General features: G+C 37.4%; 1 long non-coding RNA gene across 12 annotated transcripts in view; it reads right to left on the bottom strand.

The window, feature by feature from the left end:
- Window positions 1-2,591: 2,591 nt before the first annotated feature.
- LOC106892605 overlaps window positions 2,592-20,052 on the bottom strand; it is a 227,871-nt gene continuing 210,410 nt past the window's right edge. For 4 of the 12 annotated variants that reach the window (XR_001412900.1, XR_001412898.1, XR_001412896.1 and 1 more), the window contains 8 exons: window positions 18,621-18,734; window positions 18,374-18,418; window positions 16,982-17,192; window positions 15,536-15,728; window positions 15,130-15,376; window positions 11,034-11,111; window positions 8,696-9,352; window positions 3,141-6,536 (listed from right to left, as the gene is read on the bottom strand). This is a non-coding gene — a long non-coding RNA (uncharacterized LOC106892605). Of the gene's footprint in view, window positions 3,114-3,140; window positions 6,537-8,237; window positions 9,353-11,033; window positions 11,112-15,129; window positions 15,377-15,535; window positions 15,729-16,981; window positions 17,193-18,373; window positions 18,419-18,620; window positions 18,735-20,052 lie in introns of those variants that run through there. The other 8 variants (XR_001412901.1, XR_001412902.1, XR_001412899.1 and 5 more) reach the window with 8 other exon arrangements.

Here is a 20,052-nt window from a genome sequence, read left to right on the forward strand (position 1 = left end):
CTTTCCTGTAGCCCCTTTAGGTACTGGAAGGGGCTATAAGGTCTCCCTAGAGCCTTCTGTCTTTGTAGGAGAGGTGTTCCAGTCCTCCGATCATCTTCATAGCCTCCTCTGGACTCACTCCATCAGGTCCCAATGCTAGATGCAGTACAACAGGTGGAGTCTCACCAGAGTGGAGTAGAGAGGCAGAATCACCTCCCTTGACCTGCTGGCCACGCTGCTTTTGATGCAGCCCACGTTGGCCTTCTGGGATGGTGTAGGTCTAGTGCTACAGGAAGAACTTTCTGCCGTAGCTTATTTTATTTAACCAAACCATCAGAAGGCTGGGCAGTATAAACCAGTTTAGCTGAAGCTATGCTAGAGGGTTTGCTCCTCCCAATCCTTAGAACTGGGAGCCGAGACACTTTCAAGTATAGATGGCTCCCAAGGCTTTCATTGACATAAAACAAGGTTGTAGTGCTGTCTGGGATAACCAGTCAACTTGTAGAAAGATCCTAGTCAAATTTTGTCTTCCACATCAGCAATAAGATTCTCCAGAAAAGCTCTGTTTATCAAATTTGTCAAGTCTTAAGGTAAAACCCTGAGTTTTCAAGATCCCAAACCAAAAGTCTAGTGACGTCTGTTGTGAAAGACCCACTCCCCGGCAGATTGGGCCTAAAAGCCATCAACAAGAGAGGAAGTAAGCCCTGGTGGCTTAGCTTTTGTGTTCATTATTTTATTTGGTGAAACTATAATTTAGAATATGTTCTTTCATTTTATTGGACTCTAGTAGGGTATCTAGATATTTAGACCAATTTGAAAAAGTTAGTGGCTGTGTGTCATTTTAATGTTAAAATCTCAGTATGTCTATAATGTTTTTCTTCGTGCCATTATTTCTCACTGACAGGTAAGGGGAGGTTTTGACACTGTTAATATAACGTAGGGTGTTAATCTTATAATCGCCCTGTCAGCACTTTGTGTCAGGGTGTTAATGACCACCTTTCAGCCACTCAGAGTTGCCTGCCAATAAAAATAGTACCGGCACCTATCCAACCAGCAGCTATGCAGCTACTTTGCTTTTTCCCCAAAGAATAAATAGAAAATTTCACTAGCCATGTGGCTCTAAAGACACTCCTCTCTCCTTACTCATTTCCTTTTTCTTCTCTGTGCCCGCTGGCAGAAAAAACAACTTTGACACTGAGCCTTTTTAATGTATTTTGCACGCTTTATTTTAAAATGTACAAATCATTTCTCAAGTTTTAAATAAACATAGCACCTTGGAAAGGATAAAAGCAGAATTTTTAACAGTAAGAAGCAAAATTGTTTGCCACAACTCTTTACTATATAAATGTAACCCAAACACAAATGCTTTATTTCTGTAATTCCTAAATGGTTGAGACGAGTCCATATTTTTCTCTCTGTACAGGAGGGGCTTTTCCAGCTTCCTGGCAGAAGGAGTTGCACAATTCCAGATGACTGACTTTATATGCCTAGAGGAATTTTATTACACAAATAACAAAGGGAGACGAAGAGAGGAAGAGGGAGAGAGCACACACTCAAAATAATAAACAAAGAATAATAAACATTCCTACAGTTGTCCGTAGAGATTCCAGATGCTGCTCCATCCCTCCGCAAGGCCTGCCTGCCCCTCCTTCAGACTCCTTCATAGCCTGCCTTAGACCTCTTCAGAAATCTCACTCTCAAGTCTGGTGAAACCCCAAGATACTCAGGAGCTTTTGTACCCAGCGAGGCGGTGAGTAATTGCCATAATATGGGCTGACTTGCTCTCTGAAAGTCCGATCATTCACAGACAAAATCCATACCAAAAGAATTGGTCTGCAATATTAGGGTTTGTTCCAGGATGGATTTCTCTCAGCCAAGTTCTTCCAAAGAGCCCATTGCCCTAAAGCTGCGGTTCTTGTGGCCTGATGTAGTCTGATGATGAGTTTCCTGCCCATCCTGCTTACCACGTCTTCCACCACTGGTTTTTAGGGTCTTAATCACAAATCCTACGCAAGTTTAAATTAAGTACAACTACAGGTTAACTTTCAATACAGTGTGGGGAGGCCAACCAGCAAAAGAAGAGCAATCTCAGAGGATGATGAAATCCCATATTGCAGCCAGATCTATCTTACTATCTTGTTGGGTTTGGTTTTTTACTTAAGTTCTTATAGGTTTCTTTTAATCAAGTGACGTGGCTGATTGGCTGGGGCTGGTTCCAGCATCATGTGCTATCCATCTGGATTTTATATGCATTGCGTTTTCCCAACTGAAAAGAAACAGACAGAAAAGAAACTACCCAACTAATTAGAACCCAGTCTCAAAAAAGTAACATTTTGTTCCTAGAGAAAAATTTCTTTCTCATGTGGGATTTTAATGCAGACCAAAAAAAGTAGCAAAGCATAAACAATCACCAGTTTCCATGTCACACAAAGCCAAAGATGCAGTCAAAATTATTTCCGTATTAAAACAAATGGAATTCACTCAGCCTTTGCTTGCTATATTTTATAGTAAGTATGAATGCTGGAATACCTATTATCTTGGATGCACAAAGATATTCATTATTTCACAGATAAGAAAATGCTTTTTTTTCCACAGTCTTTCCAACAGCAAAATGAATGTGAAAGGTCAGACACCCAAAAGAAATCAAGATATGCTTTGTCTTCTTGTGATCAGGCATTAATTTAGAGAATACATATCATTTTTGCAAAGATAACAGAATTGGATTCTAAATGTAAGGTGGTATTAGATGATCTGTCATTGACTTCAAGAAAAACATGATTAGCCAAGCAGCCTCCACTGAGATTATCAGCTGATCGTGGCCACGGAAAGGTGGACTACCAGTCCATTTAAATAGATTAACTGTTATCCAGCATATCATGTCTCTGTTCTGCAAAATTACTCATTGCTGTCATTCTAAATATTCATGTAAGTGCATGTAAATCAGAGGGAAGGTTTAACTGGCACTTTTATATGTATTATATACTTCAAAATAAATGCACTACCATGGGTATAGAGAATGTATTTAAAAGTGTTAGGGCACTGGAGGTCTATCACTACTTAAGCTGAATGACTACTATATCCCACACTTTGTTTCCTTTCTTATTTTATCTCTTACCAGGGACTCATAAAAATACCTGTACTTGAATGGAATTCACTCAGCCTTTGCTTGCTATATTTTATAGTAAGTATGAATGCTGGAATACCTATTATCTTGGATGCACAAAGATATTCATTATTTCACAGATAAGAAAATGCTTTTTTTTCCACAGTCTTTCCATAGTATTTAATGTGTTTTGCAACAGCAAAATGAATGTGAAAGGTCAGACACCCAAAAGAAATCAAGATATGCTTTGTCTTCTTGTGATCAGGCATTAATTTAGAGAATACATATCATTTTTGCAAAGATAACAGAATTGGATTCTAAATGTAAGGTGGTATTAGATGATCTGTCATTGACTTCAAGAAAAACATGATTAGCCAAGCAGCCTCCACTGAGATTATCAGCTGATCGTGGCCACGGAAAGGTGGACTACCAGTCCATTTAAATAGATTAACTGTTATCCAGCATATCATGTCTCTGTTCTGCAAAATTACTCATTGCTGTCATTCTAAATATTCATGTAAGTGCATGTAAATCAGAGGGAAGGTTTAACTGGCACTTTTATATGTATTATATACTTCAAAATAAATGCACTACCATGGGTATAGAGAATGTATTTAAAAGTGTTAGGGCACTGGAGGTCTATCACTACTTAAGCTGAATGACTACTATATCCCACACTTTGTTTCCTTTCTTATTTTATCTCTTACCAGGGACTCATAAAAATACCTGTACTTGGCAGAGGGGAGGAACTTCACCATCTGCAACAAGAACATTGAGTCAGCTGGTTGGATGGTGAACACAGATTCAAATCTGTACGTATGCACGTATGTATATGCATTAAATGATGTGTATAGCAATGGCGGGAGGGGGGAGAGAGAACAGCCTTGCCACCTGCAAATCCCAGAGCACTATAAATTAGTCACTTTACCCAGGTCTACCTCCTAGGTATTGTCACATCCCAGTCATTAGCTGTCAGGGCTTTCAGAGTTTCACATGTTGGTAAGGCTGAGCAGGTCACTACAGTTCAAAACAAAGAGGTCCAGGACTCCTGTCCAAACAGCTGTGGTTCATATTTGAATTTTAGCCTTGTGGACTGTAAAAACCTCAGACCTCGTGTTCCCCAAGGAAGTCTTGCATAAGCTTTGTTCTCAATTAGTGGAGCATAGAGAAAGTAAAAGGTCCAGACTTCAGCTGACCTTGGAACACTAAGAGTAAATGGTCAAGCCTTTCTTAGATATGTGTGTATATTTAACTCCTGTTAACAGTAATGGGACTAACATGTGTGTATTGAGGGTCATCTGTAACCCCAAAGTAAGAAAATTAGGAGAAGCTAAGAACAATCAAACTTTGTTACATTTTAGAATCTTGCCAAAAAACCAGCTATTCCAGAATTATTTTATAGGTTAAGAAAATCTGTCCAACTGCAGTGGGATTTCTTCCCCATAGAACTTGGTTATTTACCAGCTTTTCAGTGGTTTAGTTTTGATAAGCGAAGCAAGTCTCCAAGAACTCTGATGCAAAAAGGAAGCAGCTGCTTGCAGAGATGAGACATTATGGTTAAGGAAACCTCCTGGGACCATTATGACAGGCACAGTGTTTACAAACTGCAGAGATGTGAGAAGGAGGGAATGCTGCTTAATTTTGTGATCTCTTCTGCCTGGTGGGAAAACGGTTTTGTAAGAGTGAGAAATTCATATGAAGTCAATTTGGTATTTCTGAGGACAGTTCTTCATTGACAGCCTGGGTGGTGCTAACATAAATGTGCCCCTTTGCACTTCATTGCTGGCGTACAGAGAATACTTCTAGCAGAGACAAGTTCACCCTTCTTGCCTTTAAACCCTTGGTTGCCCTTGAACCTTCAGCCAGCAGTTATTTTGGAGGGTTTTTTTTTTTTTTTAGATACTGACATTTTATTAGTAAAATTTGGACTAAGGCCAGTAAAGCAATTTTCACAAACTACCCTTAGATACAGCCATCAGCTGGTCACAGCTTTCAGTTGCCATCAGCCTGCCTTTGACCAAATTGGCTAAATGGAGGGCTGAAGTCTTCAACATTAGCTGTGGGATTCAGCCACAAGATAAATTAATAGAAGATTAATAGAGAGTGCATGGTCAATTCCCTCATGACTCTACAAAATCTGTAGCCAGACGTTCAGCAGCCCATCAATAATATTTTGAGCCACCCAGTCTTCTCACCGTCATTCCCCAAAGAGATTGTCAACTTCAGCGTAAGAAATACAGGGGTAAGAGTGGAATTTGTGCACTTGACTGAATTACTGCTATGAGACCTATGGGCTGTTTCATGCAGGACTTTGCAGGATGGCCAGGGAGTAAGAAATCTGTCTTTTGTTTCTTTTACAGAAAGGTGCTTGTAAAGCGGAAGATATTCAAGATCTACAGCAATATAAACTGAAAATAAAACTGGCTGGTTTTTTGAGACTGCTTTGCTGGTCACATACTTCCAAAACCATATGAAAACTGCTCCATTTCATATGAACTTAATACAGAAAAAAAGGATCTACCATAAAACAGGAAACAGAGCAACTGAGTGGCCTCAGGAATCAAAAAAGCCCATCAAATGCCCACTTTATCTCCACTGGTACAGCAGAAGATATAACTAGGTTCAACAGGTACGTATGGTATCTATGGGAAAATGTAAAGCCTAAGTATGGTTACCACTGGAAAAGACACTAACAGCTGATTCTTGGTCACTTCATTTTCCCTGAATTTATCAAGTTAATCTCTTTCAGGTGGAGAAGCTGATTACAGGTAGGTCTTCTCTGTATCTAGTGAGCTATAGGAAGCAAATTAAAGAGCAAGCACCAGCACAAAGTGTGCCTGCACATTTTAGGCAGGATTTGCTGGCTCTGCTGGCGACACAGCCTCCATCTGGCTATCCATTTAATAGAAAACACCATTAAAAATAAACGTCTTGATTTGACTGAAAAACCCATTGGTGGAGATGATTTAAAACAAAGCAGCTTTCACCACCAGTGATGTTGAAATATCTCAAAGAAACAGCAGTTTAGTTGGCATATTTAGAGACACCTATATGTATAAATACATACAGTCTTTGATGCTGTTCTTAAAGGCTTTTTAAATGAATTTGTTTCTTTGAAGAGAGAATTTAGACTTTTGAGACTATGACTTGGAGAAAGTGGAACAGCAGAAGGTGTCAAGCACTGTCATCATGAAAAGGTCAGTTGCTCTCTCTTGTTCTTACTCTCCTTCCTGCCGTTCTTCTGTGTTACTGTTTTGGTCATGCCTGTGATTCAAATGTTAACAAGGTAATACTTGTAATATTTCAGCAATTTGGAAGAACTTGCACCCTCATAAACACTTCATTGTTATGTAACTGATTATTTGAGTCCTGTTATGGTTTTGGGCTTGCTGAATGAATGGTCTTGATGCTATTAATTTCAACGTTAATAGATGGTTTTCCAAGCAGTGTGTACCTGTAGGGAAACAGAAATTTCGTTATTTCTCCAGTGTCAGTGAGAACAGAAACTAACTTGCCTGAATGTGTATGAATTCTCATAGTTAATCCACTCGATTTAATTACATGATTGCATAGCTTTTAAAAAATATTCACTCTTCTGTCTTTGGCACTCTTCATCTGTTATACCTTTAGAATTGGCTTTTGTATGTTGAATAATCAATGTTTTGTTTTCATTACTTACATACTAAGTTATGAAAAATCTATAAATACAAGACTTCTTGCTAATTATTAAAATGCCACAGTTTATTATAATTAAATATTTAATTTATACCAACAGCTTTTTTTTTTTCACTTAATTCACAATTGTCCACTACCTTTGAACAGTAGCTTCCTGGACAGGTAAGTAATAGATTAAGCTTATTTTGAAAGAACAAGAAACATAGCTTTAAATTATTTAAAGTGTTGGCTCTTTGGAGCCATTCTGAGCTTGCTCAGTGTCTCAGACAGTGTCATGAGTAATTTTGACCAAAACATCTATGTATTTCAAATAACAGAATGTACACACATGAAGTGAAATATCACAATAGTTTATAAAACACACTTTCAAAGACATAGATGCATGCTTTAACGTTTAAGCTTCTGAGTTGTACCAATGATAAACTGGTATTTTGAAGGATTCAGAAACTTTATCCAGTGCAGAGAAGCTGGTCAGTGTGGAGAAAAGTGTTACTTTGGAAAAACTGAATGCTTCTACAGAGAAACTTGGTAAATAGGTTCCTGCCTGGTTTCCTTTCATCATTTACAAACAAGACTAGTTTCCAAATGCAGCTAAACTGAGATTACAGACATGTGTTTAGTTTGTGTGACTAACAGAGGGGAAACCATCTCTTACCACGAGTTGAAAAGCATTGGAAAAATAATGATAGACCTATTATCCTAGAGGATATAAAAACTGGCCTGAGAAGAGTAGTAATTTCAGACTGACCACCAGCATGCATACTGGTATTTTTCTGTGCTGTTTACCATATTTATATAAATATTCACTAAGTGTTTATTTGTAAGACTTCAGTTGGGACTTCCTGTCCACCCTAAAATTTCATCGACTTCAGTGGGTGTATAACAGGATGCCAGCTCAGACCTAAGGTCTTGAATTATGCATTGCATATTTCTTCCTATCTGAATGAAAGCCTGTTAGTATACTTCCTGATCTAAGCATCAGGCCTCTGATGAATATTTATATTGGAAGTCACAATCCTTAATCAAAAGAGAGTTTCTAAAAAGACGAGGCTGCTTTGGAAACTCTGGTCTTAGTTACACAGCGATTCATCACTTCTCTGCAGTTCTGGAGCTGACATAACAAACACAGCACAATGAGGTCTGAATCAAAGCAAGTAGCCCAAAGTTAGTAGTGGTGTTTTCCTTCCTATAATTTCTGCCAGTCTCAATGAGGCATGTTTATTACAAACTTTTACAAATTATATGCTAACATAAACCCAAGCTAAAGCCTTGTCTTGAATAAGTTCTTGTACTACTAGTATGAAATCTCCTATAAATATAGCTCAGAAAAGTGTATGACATGAAATAGTCATTTCAAGGGTAATTTAGGTTGCTATGTCTTCAACACACAACTGAGAAATCTGTGATTGCTGAGCAGATTGGTTTTCTGGCTATTCTTTAATGTGTTTATATTTTCTGAAACAGCCTTTGGAAATGCCGGTAAAGCTGGGTCAAGGATTAAGTTTATTAGCTTTGCTTATTTCTCTCAGTCTTGACCTCAGGAGGAAGACACTCAGGGACAGATTTGTCTTTAACCCAATGTCATTCATCACAGTGAGCTTCATTTGGTATGGACTGCAGTTCACGTGTGTGCAAAATGTCACATTATGATTTTCTTAGTTTCTTCCAAGATGTGTAGGGTAAGGGATTATTTAGGGCCACCTCCATAGTACACTCCAAAATAAACTGTTTTCCAAGACCAAATCTGCATCTAGAGGTTCTGTCTGCAACAGTGTAAGTGCCCACTTTAGAAATTAAAGCTCTTCATTTGCCTTTTTCTGCTTGTCCTGCACCGAACACTGTCAGTCCAGGTGCAAATATTAACCACACCTGGTGCCTTCTGTGACTTGTTCACAAACTCATTCAGTTTCAGCCCCAGAGAAGAGTTAAGAGTCTTACAATTTTCTTGGTAGGAGATGGATTAGGCCATTATGATTCCATCATTTTATAATGTTTATGTCTGTAGGACCACAGAAACAGAAGACCAGTCCCACACTCTCAAACCGGCCATAGAGAGGAGCACTGAAAGCCAGGTGGTCATGGGTAGAGAGGTCCCTGTAGATGATCTGGAGCCACCACAAAGATGTGTTATTCTGCCTTCTAAAGGACATTTGAGAGGAAGGGACCTCAAAGGCCTTTGAGGTAGTTCCCGTGTGTCAGATACTACTGAGTCACAGAGATGTTTTTATTAAGTAATCAAGCTTCAGAGTAAAAACAATGGGAGGTTTTCATCTGGCGGCAGCAGTTCTTGACTGGTCGGCGATGTTCAAAAACTGTCATCATCTTCTTCCATGAGATAAGTTTATAGCATTCTTTAAATCTGTGTTGTCATCAATTACCTCCACTTTCCCAATGGTGGTTTTCAGAGAAAGTAACATCAGAAATAAAATATTTATTGTCAAAATACTACTCTTATTCCTCTACCAGAAATGATCATAGCAGGACCTTTTGATTAAAGCTCTTAAAGCATTTCAAAACATTGCATTGGAAACAACTTCCATATTTATTGTTGCTTGCAAGTCTTCCTGCAGCGTCTTCTCTGGCCTTTCAGTCACCCTAACAAAAAACATGAGCATGTGAATGCAAAACGTGATATATCCCTGACAATTTTCATGCTCTGTCTCTTTTCACAGCTAGAACATTTAAGAAATTTAAAAAAATAAAACAAAGTAGTTGACATTTATTGAAGGGAAGAGGTTATGGAATTATGTCAAACAGAACACTGCAGCAGAATAAAGCCTGCCAGTAAGTTTAAGTCTTTCTCGAGTTTTATTACTCATCATAATTATTAACATCTTTAGTTAGAACACCATTTGGATATCATTAAAATAAATGCAAATGATCTTGGCCTATCCTTAAGGATTTTTTTTAGATACTCTTTTTTGTCACTCAGCTCACTAATGGATCATTTTTATCATAGAGTATCACGTTACGTACATTAAACAGTTTAGTAACATCCAATGTCCTGTTGAGCTGGAAATAAAATTACACAGATTTATCACCACATTGCAAATGACTTGAAATAAATGCTTGTGAACTCTATCTTCACTTAGCAAAGACTTAGCAGTGTATTCTCAAAAACTAGTCTCTAAATTCATGTGATGATCCTGAACCTTCTGGAACTGAAGTAAATCTCAATTGGAGCTTTGCCTTCACTTGGGTTGCAACATACCCTCTACAACATTTTTATGACCATGAGCAACAAGAGAAGGAGACAAGGACTCAAACTGAAATGAAGTCTTATTTCATTTGAATTTAATTTAAATCACTGTTTTAGATTATTCAGAGGGCAGAGAGCAAATCAATCTAACTATTTTGTCACTGAATCAGGCTAGAAGCACTTGCTAGGGTACACACCACATCTACACTATTGTGAAAGTAACAACCAGCTGAGAGACAGGAATGGAAAGCTGGGGACAACACTTTCTTAAATTGCTCCTCTAGATCCACTAAAGGATATCCGATTTGCATGATCACCACAGCTCTTGCAGTACTGGCTAATTACTTCTTCCAAAGCCAAGAACTTAGGTTGGTTTTTCTCATATCACTTTTCTAGAAGTCCTAATTCATCTTAAATTGATTTCATCCTTAATGCAGCCAGATAACTAAATTACTTCCTTGCACAGTTTGCCAAATGGTCTTCCAGAGCACACAAAGACTCTCTGAATTATAGATAAGGCCACTTAGCAAACAATACATTTCAGCACATATTACAAATATGGTCCCAACGGATCATTTTTGTTACAGAACACAACAGTCATGATTAATAAATTGCATCTTCATAGAACATGTTTTGAAGAGAACAGCAAATGAGCAAAACAGAATGTTGACAAAAGACAATATTCTTCCCCCTGTTTATGCGGGGAAAGGAATTTGAAGAAAGAACTCTTGCCTCTTCCCCTATAGAATAACACCAGGAAATCTATGCGGCAGGCTCTTTGTGATCTTTTCCAGTTTGTTTCCTCCATAAATATTTCCTCCCATGGAGGGTCTGTGGGAGAAAGATCAAGTTGGAATAACTCCCTTAAACACCCTCTGAGGCTGAGTGCTTCTTACTTTTAAGGGCTGGGTTTCGATTTTGTTTTGATTTTGTCAAGTTCAATGCATAAGTGAGATGACCAAGCAGATTTAATGAGCAGTCTGCGTGCACACAGGGAAACACAGATCTGCATGACCTTCCCAGCACCTTCCAGTCTTTGTCAACAGGGCTGAAAAGTCATTGTTTTGTGACCGTTACCTTAAAAATGTTGAACTGGATAAAGTGAAGATTTTCTGCCATTCTGAATCCAAAACTGAAGAGTCCAATAGTTTAGGTCTGGAAGAAAATAATAGATTTGATTAGCATCTGGGTTCCCTGCCGGAAATATTGCAAATTCTTCCAGGGCAATGTTCCACAGCCACCCATAGCCTGTCGTAAGCAGGGTGCCCCTTCAGCCACACGGTCACACGATCATTAAACTATTTACTTTGTCATGAACTAGCAGAAGAGTGCTACCTCTCCACGTGATACGTGTTCGGTTGGGCAGTGATTCCTCACTTTGCCAGGTGGTTACATCTCAACTGGCTGCAGATATAGACAAAACAATCTGATCTCTGCCATTTTGCATTTGTGGCTTTCTCTATGCTTCCCTTAAGAAGTATGCAGAATAAAGGATTTTGCTGTTTTTACTTTCTTCCTTTTATTCTCTTAATAAAGGTTTTCTCATCAGACAATGGCATCTTCCATGATTTTTCAGAATTTAACAATGAGTTATGAAAAGGCAGAAGTACTCACTCTTATTTTGTCCTATATTCTGAGACACTTTTTTTTGTGGTGTACATGAACAAAGATGATATCTATAGGTCCCTGGTTTTTCTGTCTCCATATATATATATATATATATACATGACTCTGTGACTGAATACTCATTGCCCTAATTTACTTAATTGACACAGCTGTCCTTCAATAATTCTGGCAGTTTTTGACTATCACATACCAGTCTCTTCCACTGAAGCACTTCTCTGCATAAAGTAAACATTTGTTACACCGGGAACCTGAATACTAGTCTCTCCTCTGCCAAGGAATAGCTAACTTTCAAGTTGATTGATCAACTGCACTGTCCTCCCCATCCCTCAAATTATACAATATATTCTAAGTAAAAAAAAAAAAAAAATCAGCAAAAAGAACCTGGAAGCCAGAGAAATATGTTTTCAAGCTAAAGCAGAAGAGATTTTGGAAAACAAGTCCCCTTTCAGGTGAAGGCTTTAAATATTGGGATGGGATTTCCATTGGCCAATTTGGAGATGTTTAATTCAAAGACCAGATTCACAGTGGAGAAACCTAAGTAGACTAAATGCCTTACTCTAAGGGATACAGCTGACATCTTGCTGGTTTTCTCTGGAAGAGTTCAGTCTGCTGGTCTCCAGTGACATTACGCTGAGCTGACTTAGCTCTTCCCCTGCATTCATTAAGGAAGAGATGTGCCTAATCTTGGAGCAAAAATTCCTGCCAGCTGGCAGGGTGCCTTAAAGTTAGGTCTTGCACTAGCCAGCATTGTATTCTTTGCAGATTTAGCCCTGTCCTTCTTCCAGGCAAAGCTGATCTCTTCAAATATTAACTGATTAAGTGGTAGTTAATTAGAATTAGCTTTCACTTAACGTTCTTTAAGGTAGCTTTAAGATATGAAGATGCAGGTACAAATAACCCCTATTTCTATTCAGAAAAAAAGTGACTTTCACTGCACTCACAGTTAAGAATAGCCAAGATGCTTAACATTTCTTAGTTTTCCCCTGTGCTAACGCTTTCTGAAGAGCTATTGTCCATGCCCAATATATTTTCTTCTTTTTGTGCAATAAATATTCCATATTTTTAATGTGAGTTTGTTCTGTCACACTAGCATTTAATTTAATACTCTTGTGAAGAATATATCATTTTAACTTAGAGTAAAAATGACAATAAACATTTGAAAATGGCTTCATTAAAGTCTACTTTATGAATATGTTTTAGATATGCAAATGTTTTAGGCATGACTTCATTATTACCAGCTGAAAGCAACACTGTTATCATGTGAAGGTTAAACACATGCCACACTTAAATGTTTCCAACTGACTTGGAAAGTTTTTTGCATAAGCATTACATATGTAGCTCTATTTGTCTTTAACGTGATGTATTTGAAAATTATTTCAATTTGTGAATGGCTTGAATTTCTCTGGACAATTCTCTGGATAAACCTGAGTTTATCTTAAAATTCCTAGACTCTGATAATGTAATCAGGTGTATCCATCATAAACTTATCTACTTAAATGAAAAAAACATAGTTTACCAACAGCTGTTGGAGTTTATCTTTCTTTTAATAAAGAAGATTTTGAGGGTGTAAGGCCATTTAGTAGAGCCCCTTGAAACAGACAGTAGTGGCCTGAGCTCTATCTATAACTTCTTTTAACGTAACAAAAAAATATCAAAATGTGATGCTCTGCTTATGCCTCGCAAGTACTCTGGTGGCAGAATTAGCGTTCAGAAGCCAAATACCTTCTTGAAATATTTCTTGGCCATTTTTTTCTGATCAGTAATTACATGCCTTCCAATAAAAAGAGGAAATGTTTTGTTGCGTCTGATGATAGCTGAGGTCTCAAATTCTTACAGTTTCCATAGTCATTTCCTTCCTGTACTTGACTTCATTCCATTCTATTCCAAGCCAATATTTTTAACAATGAAAGGACATGTCAACTTCTCTACAAATCCTACATGACTGCATATGGCATAATTTTATGAATGGAACAAAATGATAAGTCATTGAAACATTGAATATGTAAAGCAAAATGTGAGACTTGCAGATTTTTCTAGTTCCTCAGCAACAACCCGGTTAAAATACAACCCAGCTTAAAAGACACTCCTTAGATTATGTTTCTATTTAAAAAAAAAATAATAAATAAAGATAAGAATTCAGGCCATACATTTTTTTTGCCAAAATAAAACAAGGGATATATTATACGGTCTAGTAGTTAGGATAGATAATTATAAATATTTTACGTTCTTCTTATTCCTGCTTTTTTCCTAACATGTTTTGAAAGTTTGGGACAGTCACTTAGTGCATAACTTAGGCTCCTAAATAAGTGTTCTGATTGTCATAAATGCTGAACATCTGAAGGTTCTTGGTGTACTTCTGAGCAGCAGGTTTATCTGTCAGCTCACAAATACTTCTCTTTTCCAGGAATGTAACTTTTCCAGCATTCATGCTTTCATATCTTCACTTTAATCTCCTGTGCTTTAGTTGTAAAAATGCAAGCAGTATTGCCATTCCAACCAAGCACTTTGAGAGTCGTCATAGGCAAAGTAAAATATACATGGAAAGGATGAATATGGCCAATGGGTGATCTTTTTTATTCCCCTTCCTGGCAAGCAACCCTCTTACTCAAACTGAGCAAGTGGATGCTTACACAACAGTTTTTGTGAGCAAACTTCTGCAAACACTACCATTTGCCAAATGTGTCACAAGTCATTTTGTGTTCATCTGATTTCCACTCTTTTTTTTTTTTCTAGATGGCCTACCAAAAACCAAAATTTAAAAACAAAAAACAAAAAAACCCCAAACCCCACCAACTAACCTCTTTTATATTGCCCCTGGGGCTGAGGGGCAGAGATTTCAGGGTTTTTTCCAACATTTGGAAAAAGACAAGCATGCTGACATTTAAGAAGGTAATAAGGGTGGGATTTCAGAAGCAGTCAGTTCTGGCCTAACTTTGCTTCTATGGGAGTCAACGGTAAAAATGTTATTGATGGATGGCAAGACACTCATAGTCCTTTCTGGAAATCTGTTTTTTTATCCGCGTGCCATGACTATTTCATTCAGGCATGAGGGACTTGACTGGTTCCCTTAGTCACCTCTAACACACTTCTCTAATGGTAATAGCAGGCCCTCTGATGAGTTTAATAGAATGGTTTTCTGGCCACAACATGCAGATGTTTAAGTAGCATCCTTAGATTAATCCTTAACACAATTAGGTTGTTGTCTTTCTGGATATTGTTGATACATACAATGGAAGGATTAGATGACCAATTAAAATTAAGAAAAAATTGAAAGCAAGATAAACCTTCTGTAAAACCCTCTTGCTTTTCTATGTTTTGTTTAGATAAAGAACATTTGCATAAACTAATTATCAATTATGCACTATTTAAATATTAAGGTATCCGCTCGTGTTCATATTTAGAGACGTACCTCTAACACCTACAAGTGCCAAATCTTGTATCTAAAGAGAGTTCTGAAGGCTAACAAATGTGCATGGATATTAGTAGCACCAGACACTGCTCATGAACAGATGCGAGGACAGTAAGGTATTTGCTACGGTCTGCTTACCTGACTCAGAAGAGGGTAATCTAGCTCTTCAACTTCCACCTAATTTCCTTGTACCACTGACGTGTGTCCTTTGATGCTGTTTTAGAAACACCAGTGAGGTTTTGAAGGGATTTACTCTGGGTTTGTGTCATCTGAAGGCACATTTGCAAAAGTCTCCTCAGTAGCTCAGATCAGCAGCCCCATAAAATTTCCAAGGTCTAAATTCTCCAGAGCTCCCAAGACATTTTATCTGAGGTAGGCATTGTTCCTGCAAGAGGAAGAAGAGGAGAGACACCATAAGAAGGTTAGCATGGCTTGCCTTGCACACAGGTCCACCCCCTACATGCCTGGTCTTTGGGAAAAATGGTGCAGCTTTTTAAATTGTCAAAGCCTTCAGTCAGAGAATAAAGCTGGCATAAATATCTACCTGTTTTCTCATCTGTGCTGCTATCAGCAAAGATGATGTAGCTTTTCATTTTTGAGCAACTGTGATGGATAGCACTGCAGTCAGAGGTTTATACGTAAAACTGACCAGTTGGAGTAACGCAAAAGCATCACTAGAATGAAATATTGATTCACTCCCACTGTCTTCTTATCCTTCCTTCCTTTCCAGGCCATGCCTACAAACAACAAATTCATGGGATTTCAGAGAAATAAATAGCACTCACATTTTTAAACCAGCTAGAGGAAATTTTTTAAAGTGTAGTAGATAAAATGCTTTATGAATGTCGACCACACTGAATAATCTAGAAATTCAATGACGAATGTTATCTGCATCTTTTCGTAAAATGTATGAAGAAAAAGCTTACATTTTGCAGGGATGTATCTATTATGCAAAATAAAGGATTTGTGTTAATATTGCAATGCAATGTTAAGCCAGGCAGATATTAAAACTTAGGGACAGCATGAAAGTTTAAGAGTTTCCATTCTGAACTTTGGAAACCATTCTTATAAATATCTAACGCAGATGCAAGTTTGTCTCAAGAGTATACATAATAATACAAGGTGTGAGTAAACTTTCTAAACAAAACTCTCAATTTGTTTTGGATAGTGAGATCCTTAGAGGAAAGAAAGAATTTAATTAAAAACATATACAGCATTGCTATTCATAAACTTGTCCAAGCAAAACAAGTCATAAATCAAATTGGTTTTACTTATTAACTCTTGCAATATGTGTGGCAAACACATACAAAAAAAAATAATCTTGCAAAACAAGTCATCATAGCTAGAGATTAATTAAATTTCTTGATGAATACAAAATTAATTTAAAAATTGAGTCTGGGACATCCTAAAACCCTTTGCAAACTCAGATCAAAGCAAAGTAGTTCACTTACCCCACTTTCGGGAACAAAGCTACTCACTGAAGTTGAAGTGGAAATAAGTAAATAAACAAAAGTTTTGATTTCTTAAACCAGCATTAACATTTTGAAATAGAATTTAAATTTTTAAAAGGATAGATCTCTTGAAACCAAAATGGAAATTCAGTCCTCTTGAACACACAAAGACAAATGAAACTATTTTATTTTACCCCAAAGGAAACAAGCACTGTGTTTACAACATAATGAAACATTTAAATTAATTATAAGGTTTTTTTAAAATTCACTGCCCAATTCACCTAACCTCCCTGTCATCCTTACATCCCCACACACTCCCATGCTCCCAAAACAAGGACATCTCTTCCTTCTGGTTGATCCCTCCTGCTCTTTCTGATGACCATCACATCACATGAAACATCCTTATTCATGCTGCTCTATTTATGTTATACTTTACAGGAAAACTCATAAACATTCATCAGCTATACCATTGAGCAAATAGTGCAAACATGCAATTATTCAGCAACTTCCTCATACAGCTGTATTTCTGCTTTACTTACACTTTTTGGCTCCAAAACACATAGAGATATAATCTTGACTCTTATTGAACTTTGTGGAAAAAAAATTATCCCATTTAAAAAAATCCATTTAGTACAAATCATCCTAGTCAATCTCCACAGATGTAATATAGCTCTTTTTTATGATTTAATCCATTATCATAAGTTGAAAAAAATGAAATTGCCATGCCATCTGGGTCAGTGTTTTGAACATCTGGATGACAATAAATAGAAAATTAAATCACTAAGACCTTTTATCTAGGTAGTATATAAAGGCAATCTAGATAGACATTTGTGTGCACTTTTTCCATTTTATTTCCCATTTGACAATCACTTTAAAAATTTCAGCTGACAGTATTCCTGTAATTAGTAAGCGCTCCATAATAAAAAATGTAATTCTGGGAAGAATATGTGATAATAATATTTAACCGTATTCTTGTTTCAAATGCAAACAGGCCTTCGTGTTAAACATGGATCTCTTGACAAATTTCTATAATACATGCATCAGATATATCACAATGCACTCTGGAAAACTGCCAAGTAGTGATGCATTCAGCACTTCAAAATTAAAAAGTCAATTAATTCAAAAAATGTGACTGCAGAATAAATCTTCTGTATTAGGGCATTACGACCTCAAAGAGACTTTAGAATCAAGTTGCTTATATTCAAGAGTCTCTGCACCTCTCTTTTGGAGCCTTTTTAGTGCCTCCGATTTGTTGGTGTATGCAACTATAAAAATTAATTAAAACACAATAAGGGGAAGCTGTTAATATTTAGCTGTGATTTAATTTCAATGGTTTCTTAAGCAATTACATCTCATTAGGAAAACTACAATTGCTATCAGGTGAAGTAAATTTAGGAAGTATAGAAACTGGCTTGATTTCTCTTTAAGACAAAGAATGGAATGCCATTATTTTCACCAAAAGCGTGATGATCTTCTGTGAAAATTACTCTTTCAAAGTCATAGCCCTTTAGTTACTTTAGGGGTTAGTGCTGGAAGATGATCACACTGTAGCATAAGCATACCAAAAATACAATTTTTTTTTTATTAAAAAAATTTCAAAACCAAGTAATTCTCAAATAACATCTGCATGATAACACTGACTGGTAATAGGATATAGATTGTTCACTATTAAAAAAAGTCCTTGAACTGTACAATGTATTAAGTAATGTAATTATGCTGGAGATAACAGACTGATGAGAATATAGGGAGTGATGAGATTTTTGACTGAGATGAAATATAGATTATTACTGCATTTGTGAAGTACAGGACAAGGGAAAGGCGGGGGGAAATAAAGACAAGAGTGCTGTTACAGTAGAGCAAATATGAGAAAAAGGAAAATGTATTGGAAAATATTCAGCTACAGAAGTGTGACATATTTTCATGGGACTTACCTGAATGCACTGCTTTTTATATTCTTAGATCTGGCAAATTAGTTCCTAGGAGACACAGAAGGAAATGCATTTAGATTCTCATGACAGAGACAAAGAGTACAAAAAACAGCTCAGGACTACAAGACCCACTGAGGGAGAATAAGACATCTAAAAAATGAACCAGCTGCCACATAAAGAGATATTCATAACAATGAAAGCTTCAACATCATGTTTGGACCAAAAGGTAAGAAAAGCAGTTCTATATTACCCAATGGCACTTGCAAGTCTGTCTTTCTGTAAATTCAGGGCAAATTCCCAGGCATCTGGATTCTGGGGGACACTTCTGCAGAGCTGAACACTAAAGCAAAGCCCAGGGCATCTCCTGGCAGGACAGAAACAAGGAATGCCAAGTCAACCTGAGAAGAGTGTGAATGACAAGTCTGCTTCTGAGGGTTGCCTCATGTTATGAATAGGTCAAGGAAAAATCTGGGGGTTTTGGAAGGAAAAGATAAAGAATATGGTTGTAAGGAGGAATGGGGTTTTTACGCTGTTCTTGGCTTGAGGGTCACAAAAGTCTGCCACGAGAAGCAGGTTGAGAACCTGACAGATCACTAAGATAGGGTATGTGGCTAAATGGGGTTTTTGGCCATAAGTAAGAAATACTAAGGTGACAAAACTGAGATCTCTGAGAAAGGAGTGAGATCTCTGAGAAAGGAGTAGGCTGTCATATCTTAACTAAGTGCTGTTTCCATAAACATCTCACAACAGTCCTTCAGAGTCTTAGCAGTTTTCAGTCCCCAGTGTCTCTGAACAGGGAAGCCTGTGTATGCAGATCTGACTGTTCTCATGTGCACGTAACCAGCCAACTGTTTAAATAAGTGTTTTGCTCAGACATGTTACAGATCTGCCCATATTTTTAGATGTGTACAATATGCAAGCCTAATTTTTGACAATCCAGCCCTTTCACACTGAGTAGCTTAGTATGTCTCATTTCTCCCTCCTCCTTCATGCCTCAGCCCTACATGAAAACAAAGGCAACATTTGAAACTAAGCTTGCTAAAACCCATTTGGTTCATTGCTATACTTCAGGCTTACGTAGAAATACCACGCTATTGCCTTGTGACAGCAATATAGCATGTCCTAGAGGTTAGTTTTAGTATATTTACTCTTCCAGCATCACGTCTTTTAGTAAACAGGCAATATATGATGCAGTTCTGGTCATCGCAACACGTGTAACATCTGGGAGAACTGCCACTTGTCAAGCCAACCAGTGCTCTGCTGACAGACAAAGTGAGCATTGTACTGAAATGCCATTCCTCAGCTGTTTGCAGAATTAATTTCCCTGTAGAATTTTCTAATTAGTTAGCTCTTTCCAGCCCATTCCCCACAGAGGAAGCAGAAAGGAAGCAAAAGGCTAGCACCTGCTCCTAAAGCTCTGGCTGGGAAAAAAAAAATAATTAAATTTAAGGATGACATATACAGTAAGCATTTAGGCACTAGAAAGTCTTCTATCCATGCAGCTGTGGGGATGAAGTAACTCTGTTTGAAAGCTTAATGGAGATTCTTCTGTGGGGAAGAATTTCCAGTGGCTCACATTCCAGACAGTTAACCACATTACCGAGGGGAAGAAAAAGGGATTTGTTCAAGCATTAAGAATTGTCTTTAAAAAAAAAAAAAAGAAAAAAAAAAAAAAAAAAAAC

The sequence above is a fragment of the Calidris pugnax genome, unplaced genomic scaffold (assembly GCF_001431845.1).
Source record: "Calidris pugnax isolate Ruff unplaced genomic scaffold, ASM143184v1 scaffold42, whole genome shotgun sequence".
Lineage (NCBI taxonomy): Eukaryota > Metazoa > Chordata > Aves > Charadriiformes > Scolopacidae > Calidris > Calidris pugnax.